Raw genomic sequence first — 10,778 nt, 5'->3', positions numbered from 1 at the left:
ATGGAGCCGAATTACCCAAGATCGCATTCACCGCAAGAGTACAATCAGAACTTATAATGAAATTCCCAACATTGGAAGCAGCAAAATCAATACCATTCCTTATCGCAATGAGCTCGGAGACGACGGGGTTAGGGGATAAAATTCTAGAGGACCAACCATAAATCCAAACACCTAAAGAGGAACGAGAAACACACGCAAGACCGGCAAGGGAGGAGGAAGGACAGAAAGCCGCATCGACGTTGATCTTAGACCAACAAGGCGGGGGAGGGGCCCAACGGTTTGGGTAAAAAGGGGTGACAGGAGCTGGGCAAGGGGACAAGGGGCTGGCAGGTGGCGGGGGCAAGGAGAAATCCCGTTTATTAGTAAACGCATATGTGACTAGTCACATTATCTAGAATTTGACATAATTTCCATTGTAATCTCTTGAAATTAAGGATATCCAAGGAACACACAGCATATACATATGACTAGTCATTTGTTGTCATTGTAAATAAATGCCAAAAACTTGTGAAGACTATACATAATATTGAGTAGGATTTACTCCTTTTTGTCTCAATTAATAGTTTATATTTTATCTGTTTCGGTCATTTGTTGTCCTTTGGTTTTGGCACAAATATCAACGAAAGAGGAGTGCGCCAATTACTAAATGACAAATGGAACAAATTGAGTGTGGATGATCAAATTGCTCATCAAGTTCATTCTTAAAATAGAAAGGACAACAATTGACTGAGACCCCCCAAAATGGAAAAAAAACAATAAATGATCGGGATAGAGGGAGTACTTGTTTTATTCCCCTCTCACAAAATAAGTTAATTGAAAACTAAAGTAAGATCTGTTCTTTTGGACTGAATTTATCTAAACTAAACTAAACTGAACTTAATGGACCTGAAGTGAACTAAACTGAACTGAACTGAATTAATAATAATAATAACAACAACAACAACAACAACACCCAAGATGTGTGAGTCTAGTGGAATTCCAGGGTAACCTCAAAGCCTCCTAAGGAGGAATTGCGAGGTCCTGGGTTCGATTCCCTAGATAAACACTTTCCGGGGACTGACTTCACGGAGAGGGAATAATCCCGCGGAAAGAACTCACATGGTACAGGCGCCTAGGTGGGGTCTCGTATCCCGGGAGGATCCAACCTCCTCGTCACAAAAAAAAAAAAAAAAAAAAAAAAAAAAAAAACAACAACAACAATAAAATAGATTTATTAATATAAACGATAACATTATAAATCATAATACTATAATAATAATAATAATAATTAATATAATAATAATAATAATAATAATAATTAATATAATAATAATAATAATAATAATAATAATAATAATAATAATAATAATAATAATAGTAATAGTAATAACAATAACAATAATAAGTATAATAAACTTTTTAATATAAAATTAATATAATAATAAGAAGAAGAGGAAGAAAAATAAGAACAAATATATTATTAATAATATGAATAAAATAATAGTTATAATATGATAATTATAATAAATATTAATACTACTAATATTACCATTAATCATAATAATATAATAATAAATATATTAAATATAAATATAAGTGTAATAATAATAATAATAATAATAATAATAATAATAATAATAATAATAATAATAATAATAATAATGTTGAACTGAACTGAAATGAACTGATCTGAATTAAACTGAATTGAACTGAATGGAGCTGAACTGAACTGAACTTAAGAGAACTGAACTGAATTGAACTGAACATATTAGAACTAAAATTAAGTCCAAAAGAACATGGCCTAAATTAAATTTACTCCCTTTTGAAATTAAAATTTTTACAATTACTCCCTTTTGAATTTCTTTGCTAAAATTACTCCTTCTTAAGTTACATTTTTTTTGCCAAAATTGCTTCCAAACTCCGCTTTAAGTGACTTATTTCGTTTTTTTTTTAACTTATTTCGATTGTGACTTAGTCAATCTATACTTTGAAATATATAACTATGTAAACAAATATAAGGGGAGTTCAAAAAGAGAGAAAATAAGTCAACTTAAATTGAAGTTTTGAAATAATTTTAGGAAAAAAATGCAACTTAAGGGAGTAATTTTAGAAAAAATGCAACTTAAGGGAGTAATTTTAAAAAAAAAAAAATTAAAAGTGAGTGATTTTAAAAAAGTTAATTTTAAAAGGGAGTAAAATTTAATTTTAATCAATGGAACATAGGGAGTAGGGGTTAGGACTTTAAGGGTATGAAATATTTTCTCTTTGATGTACAACGCTACCTATCTAAATTTATTCAAGCGATAATTAATTCGTACGAGTAGTATGTAAGATCGTTAGATACAGAACGATCATATTTATCTTATTAGTCTTTTTATTGCTATCGATAAATAAGATACTCCACAGTCCATACATAATAGGAGAGATGATTGTTGAGCTTGATCTTATTCTATAATTTGCAATTTTATTTTTGTGCATGAGATTTTATTAACTTTACTTTTTTTTTTATACGAATTAACTTTACTTATAGGTCACTTGTTACATGCTTACTTAGATCGTCACAGTTTGAGAATATAACAAATTTCATCCCTGGACATAACATTCGTTATTGTAACTTACAACCGTTGTAATTTGTAAGGAAGACTACCGGAACGAAAATTAGATTTAGGCCATTTAGTTATAATGACGCCAAATTAAGTGGAAATTTTTCTTTGGAATAAATTGCAGTAGTTAGGCAGTTTTGACTTATATATAATTTTGTTTTGAATAGAAAGCTAAATCTTCATGTTCCATCAACCAGTATTCCACCTCAATATCTTATCATTAAAGAAAAATATTTAGTCTCGTCCATTTTCCATTCCCGAGTCTTGACCAACATTAATAAGTATTATGCGACCGATTTACTGAATTTCATAGAACTTTCACAAAATAAATTTCGGTGACAAATTAATGCTCCTGGTTTCAAAATATGAAAACTCTTCATATATTTCGGTAGTACCTCAATTAATTAAATACGTATGAGTATTTTTTTTCTTTATCATGTTTTAGTTATATTAGGAGATTGGGCCTATACTAGGCCCAACTACCATTAGGGTTTGCCATTAGGGTTAGGGTTTGCCAAACTTGGATTAGGGTTTAATGAAATGTGAGCTATTATAAATAGCTCACCATATATTATGTAAGACAACATTATTATCAATACAATTACCTTATGCAATTCTATTCCTCTATAATCTATCATGGTATCAGAGCCTCTCGCTCTTGAGGCCTAAATCAAAAATCTCGCTACCCTGCCGGTGGGTGTTTAACCTAGCTATCATGCCCACCGGCGGGATCTTGACAAACAAATCAAATTTTTCGTTTTTCCCTTTTAATATATTAGGTTCAAGAATGAATAAATTCAAATCAATTCATATTTATTTGATCAATTTTTTGGTTATTGGACCAGTATGGCCAGTAGTCATGAGCATAGGCAATATTTTTTTGATGATTAGTGCTTTATGTCATTCCACATCCTTAGCGTTCTCCAAATTTTGAAATTGACGGATAATTTTCCGTTTTATTGATATTTGTCAGGTTCGATTAGGGTTCCTGCAAATTAACTCATACTTTCGACAAGTCCGAAAAGTTTAACGTTCTTGTTCGAAGAAAATTTTCTAACGAGTCTTATACTCGTTTATCTTATCAACCAACCTTGCGGAGATGAAGAATTAATGAAGATTGAAAAAGACGAAGATTGAAGATTTCATTTTTTTATGTTCTTTTTTTTCTTTGTATTTCTCCATTCGTAAAGTTCGTACTACGTACTGCCTTTACGATTGCGGGAGGGTATTAGGAGATTGGGCCTATACTAGGCCCAACTACCATTAGGGTTTGCCATTAGGGTTAGGGTTTGCCAAACTTGGATTAGGGTTTAATTAAATGTGAGCTATTATAAATAGCTCACCATATATTATGTAAGACAACATTATTATCAATACAATTACCTTATGCAATTCTATTCCTCTATAATCTATCATAATAGCTCACATTTCATTAAACCCTAATCCAAGTTTGGCAAACCCTAACCCTAATGGCAAACCCTAATGGTAGTTGGGCCTAGTATAGGCCCAATCTCCTAATAAGTTATTTTAAGAGTAAGTTTTCTGTTAAATGGTTGAATCATAAAACATCGTCAAATTATATGCCAAAGACCTTGATATTCTTATCACGGAAAAATGGTGGTTGACGGAAGGGCTTTTTTTTTCGGGGGTAATGTGAGTGTATTCATTATAGGACAAACAAAAAAAATTGACAAAATAACAACATAATAGGAATGGTAACATTCTATCTTACACTCCTATCCTATTAAGCCAAATCGGCCAAATGACTACTAAAAAAAAAAAAAAAAAGGTTCTTGTCAAATTGGTAAAAAAAAGTTTGATTTGTGACAAATTGGTAAAAGAGGTAGAGGTCGCGCCAGATTGGTAAAAAAACCTACTCCGTATACTAAGTGATGTTTCGACCAAATATCGACATTATGCATCGTCTTATGAAAGAATCATAAACAAATGTCAAGAAACCATCTCAACAAATCTGCACTTTATTATCTACCCGATATCTTAGATATATTCTAGCTGTTTCAAACAACTCTATACCAATTAACTTAGATTGATCCCCCACTAAATCATTTGTACCCATTTATGATGGAATAGTATGTTTTTTATCCAGTCCAAATACTTGAATAAAACAATTTTACCTAAGAATTTTTGTAATTTTAATTTGTTTATTAGAAAATATAGTAACTAAAACATTAGAAGTAGTGTATGATAATAACTTTCTTGTGTATCTAGAAATGTCTCCCAAAATTTAAGGTGTCATGTTCCATGAAAGTCTTAAGGAAAAATAACTTTCATCGGTCCTAAAAATTAACTTGTCATTTTACTTCTATGAAGTACATTGTAATAGGTTCCAAGCATCTTAGGCCAATAAAATTGTTCCTGCTAACTTTAAATTTAACAAAATTACAAAATTATCACTTTTTATTTTTATTCTAGACAACAATTTTAATTTATTTTAACAACATGGTATTTTTGTAGAATTACGAGACGTGCATCATTGATTCATTCATTCAATGTATTAGTAGTGATTTAATAATCAATTCAGTAGTACAAACACTTAATCACATTAGGCCAAAATCACAAAGGAGACAAAAAAGTCACAAGCAATTAAGCATATACTTAAATTTAACAGAAGTATATTTGATCTTTCAAACCTTTTTTTTTTATCTTTCAAACCTTAATGCCTCCTATACACTACTACAAATCCAGGCAACTACAACGCCCTTTTAACAACGATTATTCACGAAAATCACAATAGACGTTGTAGAATGTATGGCGCGAATTTTACTAAAATTAATTACAACGGGTATGGTTATAACAACCGTTGTTATAAGTTTTAACAACGGGTCACACATGCACAACCGTTGTTAATAATTTGGCGCAAAATTGACGCAAAGTTAGTGAAAAGTAATCACAACGGTTACTTTTGAAACCCGTTGTTAAAACTTATTTGACAACGGTTGTTGTTTTACAACCGTTGTTAAAACGTTTTAACAACGGTTTTTATTTAATAACCGTTGTCAATACCTTCCATACTATAAACCACACAAGCAAGCTACAGCCACAAAACACAAACCTTAATACACAAACACAAACACAGCAGACAAACACAAACACAAAACACACACTTTCTCATCGTCTCTTTCTCTCTTTCTCATCGTCGCTTTATCTTCTCGCCGTCACTGTTGATTTCATCGTCTCTTACTTTCTCTAATTATCAGGTAAATCTCGCCGTCACTGTTGGTTTCATCGTCTTTCATCGTCATTATTTCCTTTTTCTAATTATTTCATTTGAATGTATGTGTTTTTATCGACCATTATGTTATTTCTTTAAGTATTATTCGCATAATTAGCTAGTAAAACAAATTAAATAAACTAAAACAAAGAAGAAGCAAGATGATAGAGAGGAATGCATGATAAACATAATATATATATATATATATATATATATATATATATATATATATATATATATATATAGAATTAGGATCACATGAGTCCACCCTATCTTTTTGAATCCGTGAGTCCATGATACAATATCACATGTTATATTAAACAATATCACAGCTTATACCCCAAAAAAATCGTGATATTGTTTTGTAATATAATATCACCCGTTATGCTATACAATATCACAGTTTACAGTATCACACGTTATACTAAACAATATTACAGCTGAAAAAAAAAGTTTTTGAAAAAACAAAATTCGAAAAAAAAAATCGTGATATTACTTTGTAATACAATATCACACGTTATACTAAACAATATCACAACTTACCAATAAAAAAAAAAAAAAAAAAAAAAAAAAAAACTTTTTTGAAAAAAAAATTTGAAAAAAAGAATTTCGAGAAAAAAAAATTGAAAAAAAAAAAATTTCGAAAAAAAAAAATTACGAAAAAAAAAAATTGAAAAAAAAAATCGTGATATTGTTTTGTATAGTGCGTGATATTGTTTTATAGACTCAAATATATAGGTGGACTCACCGGATCTTGCCTCTATATATATAAAAAAAATTACATTAATAAAAATGCAATTCTTATATTTTCATAGAGAGTCTTATTCTCTTCTATGATATCCGTCCTCTCCTCCTTGGCTATTTGAAGGTTCCGTTCAGATTCTTATATCGTCATATAGCCGCAAATCGCCGCTTTCTGTCAAGCCATCTTTTTAGCGTCCTTCAAGACGGATCGAGCATCCACAAGGTAGCTCCTGAAACTTTCCTCAATGTGGAGCAACCGGCGGATGAAACTGTTGTTGTTCTCGATCATAGTAAGAGTCTTAAGGATGATATCATTCATTTTGTTGATGGAGTTTGGAGTTTGTTTGAAAGATTAATTAGGGTTTATTTGGAGTTTGTTTTAGCAGTTAGGGTTTGGAGATGTATAGTGAGATAATGAAATGTTAGTTGAGATAATGCATGTATTTATACTAAGCAATGTGTGGTTTGAGTTGTTTTTTAATTAATAGTATATATGTTAGGAAGTTGTGCCATAATCATCATCATATCTCTCTCTGCTGTTTCAAATCTTATTACTAATCCTTCTCATTCCATATTGTCCATTCATATGCACAGGGATGGCAGTAATAATGCATGCATCGGAATTATAACGGGCCGTAATTATGCATGCATCTAGTAATATTTAATTTAATTTTTATTTTATTTTTTAAAAACAAACAACAACGGTTATTTATAAACAACCCGTTGTCTTTAGTTATAACAACGGTTTTATATTATATTACAACCCGTTGTTATAACTTTACCCCCAAAATTGAGTCACACTTTCCACAACGGGTTTTTATACTTAAAACCGTTGTTAATAGTTTTAACAACGGGTTCCTTAAGAAAACCAACCGTTGTTAAAACCTTTTACAACGGACGCATTAACAACGTCCGCTTTTTTTATATAAAAACGGTTTTTAACCGTTGTTATAGCCTATATCTGTAGTAGTGATATAAAGCCTACAATCTTCACCCCAAATCATCAAACAACTTAGCTTAAAAATCATTCTCCCTTTGTTTCAGAATGACCAACTTGAAATGTCTCCCAATTTTGTACACCCTACTAGTCCTCATACTTTCTACTACCACTAATGCAGCTACCTTTACTGTTAAAAACAATTGCCCTTACACTGTCTGAGCCGCAGCCGTCCCAGGCGGTGGCCAACAGATGAACTCTGGTACGTGACACATGGACCGTCACAGCCAATCCAGGCTAGACAAGTGCTCGTATTTGGGCACGGACAGGTTGTACCTCAACCGGGGGTAATGGTCTCCGGTGTACCACTGGAGACTGTGGTGGGGTCCTACAGTGCACCGCATATGGTACACCTCCTAACACTTTAGCTGAGTACTTCCTTAACCAATTCAACAACCTTGATTTCTTTGACATCTCGTTGGTTGACGGGTTCAACGTCCCAATGACATTTGTACCCGTCTCTAACGGATGCACCAGTGGTCCCACGTGTACCGCGGACGTTAACGGCCAATGCCCTAGTCAGCTTAAGACTAATGGAGGTTGTAACAACCCATGCACGGTGTTTAAGACAGATGAGTATTGTTGCAATTCTGGTAGCTGTGGACCCACCGATTACTCCAAGTATTTTAAGGGTTTGTGCCCTACTGCTTATAGTTACCCTAAGGATGATCCTACAAGTACTTTTACTTGTCCTAGTGGTACTAATTATGCTGTTACATTTTGCCCTTGATTTGTATAGTTCAAGGGAACCGTACGAACAGGTTATTTTTTTTTTTGGTTGAAATGAGCATTAAATTAAAATAGAAATCCAAAGTTCAAGTACATCAAGGAGGAGGGTCGGAATTAAGAGGCGTGCAAGCCTCTAAAAAGTCAAGCATACATAAGTTTGTAACAAAAGAAGGGGAATGATCCCAACTAAAACAACCATTCGAAGGACTATCATCCGCCGCGGAGAACTTGGCAAGGGCATCCGCAACTTTGTTAGCCGTTCTCTTCTCAAACACAAGCTTCAGACCTGGTGAGGCCTGTAAGAGTTCCCTACACTCAATGATAATGTTAGCAAAGGGCCCGCAGGGAGAGGCCGGGCTCAAGATAGCATTGACGGCATTAATACAATCGGAAGCAATCACAAACTTATCAATGGACAAAACCGCAAAACGGATCCCTTCTCTAATAGCAAGGACCTCACTAATAAAAGGGGTAGTAGCAAAACACCGGCTGGACCACCCGTGCACCCAAGAACCAACAGGATCCCTAACAACACACCCAAAACAAGTGACCGAGGAGGAGCACTACTACAGATACAGGCTATAACAACGGTCAAAAACCGTTGTTATATAAAAAAGCGGACGTTGTTAAAGCGTCCGTTGTAGAAGGTTTTAACAACGGTTATTTTTCTTAAGGAAACCGTTGTTAAAACTATTAACAACAGTTTTATGTATAAAAACCCGTTGTGGAAAGTGTGACTCAATTTTGGGGGGAAAGTTATAACAACGGGTTTTAATATACAAAACCGTTGTTATAACTAAAGACAACGGGTTGTTTTAAAATAACCGTTGTTGTTTGTTCTTAAAAAATAAAAAAAAATTAAATTAAATATTACTAGATGCATGTATAATTACGGCCTGTTAGAATTCCGATGCATGCATTATTACTGACATCACTGTACATATGAACGGATAATATGGAATGAGAAGGGTTAGTAATAAGATTTGAAGCAGCATTATTGAGAGATATGATGATGATTATGGCACAACTTTCTAACATATATATTAATTAAAAAGCAACTCAACCCACACATTGCTTAGTATAAATACATTGCATATCTCAACTAACATTTCCATTATCTCAATATATTCATCTCCAAACCCTAACTCAAGCTAAAAACAAACTCTACTTAATCTTTCAAAACAAACTCAAAAACTCCAACAAAATGAATGATTTCATCCTTAAGACTCTTACCATGATCGAGAACAACAACAACTTCATCCGCCGTTCCTCCATATTGAGGAAAGTTTCAGAGCTACCTTGCGGATGCTCGATCCGCATCAAGCACGCCAAAGAAGATGGCTTGACGGAGCAAAAATAGCGATTGCGGCTATATGACGATATAGCATCTGCTGAACGGAACCTCCAAATAGCCAAGGAGGAGAGGACGGATACGATAGAGCAGAATAAGATCCTCTATGAAAATATAAGAATTGCATTTTTACATATGTAATTTTTTTTTTAATTTATGTATTTATAAATATATATATATATATATATTAATTATGTTTATCTTACTTCTTCATCTTGCTTCTTCATTGTTTTACTAACTAATTATGCGAACAATACTTAAACAAATAACATAATGGTCGATACAAACACATACATGCAAAAGAAATAAATAGAAAAAAAAAATAATGACGATGAAACTAACGAAAGGACGGCGAGATTTACCCGATAAATACGAACGTAATAGACGGTGAAATCACAGTGACGGCGAGAAGATAAAGCGACGATGAGAAAGAGAGAAAGAGAGAAAGAGAGTGTGTATGTGTTTTGTGTTTGTTTGTCTGCTGTGTTTGTGTTTGTGTATTAAGGGTTGTGTTTTGTGGGTTTGCAGACTTTCTTTTGTGTGGTTTATAGTATGGAAGGTATTGACAACGGTTATTAAACAACAACCGTTGTGAAATATGTTTTAACAACGGTTGTAAAAAACACCCGTTGTTAAATAAGTTTTAACAACGGGTTTCAAAAATAACCGTTGTGATTACTTTTCACTAACTTTGCGCCAATTTTGCGCCAAATTATTAACAACGGTTGTGCATGTGTGACCCGTTGTTTAAACTAATAACAACGGTTTTTATAACCATACCCGTTGTAATTTATTTTAGTAAAATTCGCGCCATACATTCTACAACGTCTATTGTGATTTTCGTGAATAATCGTTGTTAAAGGGGCGTTGTAGTTGCCTGGATTTGTAATAGTGGAGGGGGAAAAGGCCGCATCTACATTGATCTTACACCAATGTTGCGGCGGGGGGGGCAGCTAGGGAAGCGAAAGGCAGAGACAGGTTATTTCTCTAATAGGAGAATGTTATAATACGGAGTAATATTTATAAATTGTAGTGCTATAGCATTCAATGAGTCATTGAATTGCATTATAGCCAATATATGATTATCACAATAAATTCATAAATGAATAAAAACCAATCGTTGGTTGGCGCAGTGGTAGCATG

General features: G+C 33.1%; 1 long non-coding RNA gene and 1 pseudogene across 1 annotated transcript in view; one reads left to right on the top strand and one right to left on the bottom strand.

The window, feature by feature from the left end:
- Positions 1 to 10,778, bottom strand: part of LOC141587283 (uncharacterized) — a 65,936-nt gene that overhangs the window by 9,467 nt on the left and 45,691 nt on the right. The window lies entirely within an intron of this gene.
- On the top strand, positions 7,604 to 10,731 carry LOC141658999 (protein P21-like; annotated as a pseudogene).

The sequence above is a fragment of the Silene latifolia genome, chromosome 6 (assembly GCF_048544455.1).
Source record: "Silene latifolia isolate original U9 population chromosome 6, ASM4854445v1, whole genome shotgun sequence".
Lineage (NCBI taxonomy): Eukaryota > Viridiplantae > Streptophyta > Magnoliopsida > Caryophyllales > Caryophyllaceae > Silene > Silene latifolia.
Note: the sequence above shows the minus strand (reverse complement) of the source record. Positions and strands in the feature narration are given on the sequence as shown.